The following is a 4034-nucleotide window of genomic DNA, read 5'->3' as shown; positions in this document are numbered from 1 at the left end:
ATTTGATCTCATTCGTATGTGCAATTTAAGAAACAAAACAAATAAGCAAAGTAAAAAAAAGAGAGAGAGAGAGAGAGATAACCCGAGAAACAGAATCTTAACTCTAGAGAACAAACTCCTAGAGGACAAGGTGAGGGGCGGGGCAAAGGTCAAATAGGTGATGCGATTGAAGAGTACACTTTTCATGACAAAAAAAAAAAAAGTCATTTCAGAGCATGAAGCCCTGAAACTTTCATTTTATTTTACTTTTTTAAAAGATTTTATGTATGTATATATATATTTATTTATTTATTTTTAAAGAAAGAGAGAATCAGACAGAGGCACAGGGAGAGAATCCACACTGAATTCAGAGCCCAGCACAGGGCTCAGTCTAGTAACCCTGAGATCAGGACCTGATCCGAAACCAAAGTTGGATGCTTAACTAACAGAGCCACCCAGGCGCTCCCTGGAACTTTCATTTTAAACAAGCCCTCCTGCTAATTCTTAAGTAGACTCAAGTTTGAAAATCGCTATTTTCTACTCCGTATTTTCCTACCAGTATGCCAGAATATACTGCTGATAAATCATCCATTCTAACATCCTGTTCTTCTAGGTGAATGGCTCTCTATGTTGATACTATTACATTTAGGCCAAGTGATTTTGGGTGTGTTGGATGGGGGTTGAGGGGAGTTGCCTTGTGTGTTATAAGATATTTAGCACCATCCCATTAGATACCAGAAGTAACTACCCTCTAGTCATTGGCTGTTAACATTGACAAGTGTCCCCTGGGGATAAACTCCTCCCTCTTACCTCCACTGAGAAGCACTACTCTACGTAAGTGGTTTCCAACCCTGTTGCACATCAGAATCCCTCAAGGATCTTTGTAAAAATTGACTTCTTGGACCTTACACCAAGAAATTCTTATGTGTTTAATCTAGAATGGAACCTAGGCAACCACAGTTTTTTAAGTTTCCCAAGTAATGGTAATGTACCAGAGATGAGAACCCTGCTCTGGGTAGACATTTGGAGGCAAATATGCAGTATATGTTTGTGACTTCACAGGAAGTACAAAAACTCAAACCCCAAGGCGGAGGAGGGTGGGGCGGAATTGTTTGAGTAGCCATGGGTCATCAGGACAACGCACCCAAACAGGACATGAGTCCCCTCTTCTGATGTTAACAAATGGACAACTTCAACCCGATGCATTAGAAATTCTTCGCTCTACCCTGCATATAACCTAAATTGGTCACTCAGCTTCTTCAACTAGGTTAGATGCTTTTATGAGTCAGCACCTCAACGTTATTGATTCATGCATCCTTTTATTCAATCAACACATATTTTTAGCACCATGTTTATAAATTTAGCAAAAATATTTAAAAGCGAGCAAAGAAGAGAGAGGAGGCCGTCTCTGCTCTTAAGCAGCTCACTGCGTGTTTGAGAACACAGCTATTACCTAATCATACAGAAGAATGATAAGGTGTCGATTCTAGAAGTGCTGCCCTGGAGAGGTACACGAGGGAGATCTCATCTCATCAGGATGGGTAGTCTAGGATACCTGAGGGTGAGTTGAGAAGGGGAGACGGGTGAGGACAAAGCAGAAGGGAAGGACACGGCATAAGCGTATCCAAGTGAGAAGAAGGATGAACTCAAGGAACTACAGAGGATAGAAGGATGAACTCAACCCTAGCATGCAGAGAGCTGCTGGGAGCAGGGAGATGCACAGTGAGCTTGGAGAGGAGGCCAACAGCCAGATCGTACAACAATTTAAAACCCATGTTGGGGAGTTTTCCCTCTTGATCCTCAAATTAACGAAAAGCCACTGATGCACTGTCTTTTGTTTTAATTTCTATTTTGGTGAATAATTTTTTTAGTGTACACTATTGTTGACTGAATGTTGACAATACTATAGAGCAGACCTCTAGAGTGCATTCATCTTTCATTAACTGAAACCTTATGCTCATTGATTCATACCTCTCTATTTCCCTCTCCTTCTAGCTCCTGGCAACCCCGATTCCACTCTTGGATTCTATGAATCTGATGATCTTAGATACCTCAAATAAGCCGAATCATGTGGTATTTATCCTTCTGTGACTGGCTTATTTCCCCTATGATAATGTCCTCAAGCTTCATCCATATTGTTGCATGTGGCAGAATTTCATTCTTTTTATGTACATCCCATGTCTTTTTTATCCATTCATCTGTCAGTGGACAACTTGGTTATTGTGAATACTGCTGCAGTGAACCTGGGAATGCTAATATCTCTTCCAGATCCGGACGGCAGTTCTTTGATAAATACCCAGAGGTGGGGCTGCTGGATCATAAGGTAGTTCTTTTTTTTTTTTTAATATTTTATTTTTTTATTTGAGAGAGAGACAGAGAGTGAGAGAGAGCATGAGAGAGGAGAAGGTCAAAGAGAGGAGCAGACTCCCCATGGAGCTGGGAGCTCAATGCAGGACTCAATCCTGGGACTCCAGGATCATGAGCCAAAGGCAGCCACCCAACCAACTGAGCCACCCAGGCGCCCTGATCATAAGGTAGCTTTATCTTTAATCCTCTGAGCAGCTGCCATACTGTTTTCCATAGTGGTGGCACCATTTTTCAATTCCATGAACAGCCTGCAAGTGTTCCAGTTTCTCCACATCTTCACTACCCCTTGTCTTTTTTGATGAAAGCCATCCTGACAAGTGTGCGGTGATATCTTGTCGTGGTTTTGATTAGCGCTTTCCTAATAATTAGTAATACTGATCATTTTTCATGTATTTCTGGGCCCTTTGTATGTCTTCTTTGGAGAAGTGTCTTTTCAAGATCTTAGCCCATTTAATCAGGTTATTAGTTTTTGTTTTGTTTTTTGTTTTTGTTTTTTTGCTATTGAGTTGTAGGAGCTTCTAATTAGAGATTAATCTCTCAGTGGATATATGGTTTGCAGTACTTTGCCCATTCCATAGGATACCTTTTTTTTTTTAAAGATTTTATTTATTTATTTGACAGAGAGATAACAAGTAGGCAAAGAGGTGGGGGGTGGGGGGAAGCAGGCTCCCCGATGAGCAGAGAGCCCAATGTGGGGGGCGATCCCAGGACCTTGGGATCATGACCTGAGCTGAAGGCAGAGGCTTTAACACACTGAATCACCCCGGTGCCCCACCATAGGATACCTTTTCAATCATTGGTGGTTTCCCAGCTCTGTAGACAGTCACTGATACATTTTAAATATAGTGCTTTCCAGCATGGCACAGCTTGTGGGTTCAGAATGACATACACATTTCTCCCAACACATTTTGCTCATCTTTTTTCTCGTTCCTCATAACCCAGCAGAGTAGACTGGCTTGGCTTACCATGTTCATGCCATACTTATTACGTGGGGCTGACAGGCAGAATGGAGCAATGGGTCCAGCTGACTTGGATTAAACCAGTTTCTAGATCTTCTTTGCCACCATGGGCAGTGATCGCACCGTCATGACTCCACACTCATCACTCTACCAGCTACCCTGGCCCGAAGAAGGAAGTCATAAATACCCTTTGGATGAATGGCCCAGTTCAATTAATACAGGATAGTAATACCAGCTTCTTAGGGTTGTGTGAGAGAGGTGACCCTGTAAACACACAGCACAGAGCAAGGCCCACACCATGCTTCCCCCACCCTGTCCACACACATACAACATATACACACCGGAAGGGATCCCAAAGAGAAGACACTATGAGCTCCTGGTTTCCACCATGAGCTGCTGCAATCTAAAACAAAGGGTCTAGAAGATACTAAATACTGGACAATCCAGACGGTTCTGGGAGTGGATGGAGCTTTTAGATGTCCTCCCTGACTACTGCCTCAAAGTTTCCAAGACATTGTCAAATTCATCCTGTTAGCTGTACTTCTTCCAGGTGCCACCTGGTTTTAAAGTTCCTACTTTTGTTGTTCAAGCAACTCAATAACCACCTTTTAACCATTTCACCTTTGTGCTTCAAGTTCCTCTGCTTTAGGGACATGGAGGCAGGCTTTTTGTGCAAGGCTGCACTTTGTTCTCCTGTGCTTTTGTACTGATCTGTGAATGAGGAGGGTG

This window comes from Mustela nigripes, chromosome 2 (genome assembly GCF_022355385.1).
Source record: "Mustela nigripes isolate SB6536 chromosome 2, MUSNIG.SB6536, whole genome shotgun sequence".
In the NCBI taxonomy this organism is placed as follows: Eukaryota; Metazoa; Chordata; class Mammalia; order Carnivora; family Mustelidae; genus Mustela; species Mustela nigripes.
This window is presented reverse-complemented; position numbering follows the sequence as displayed.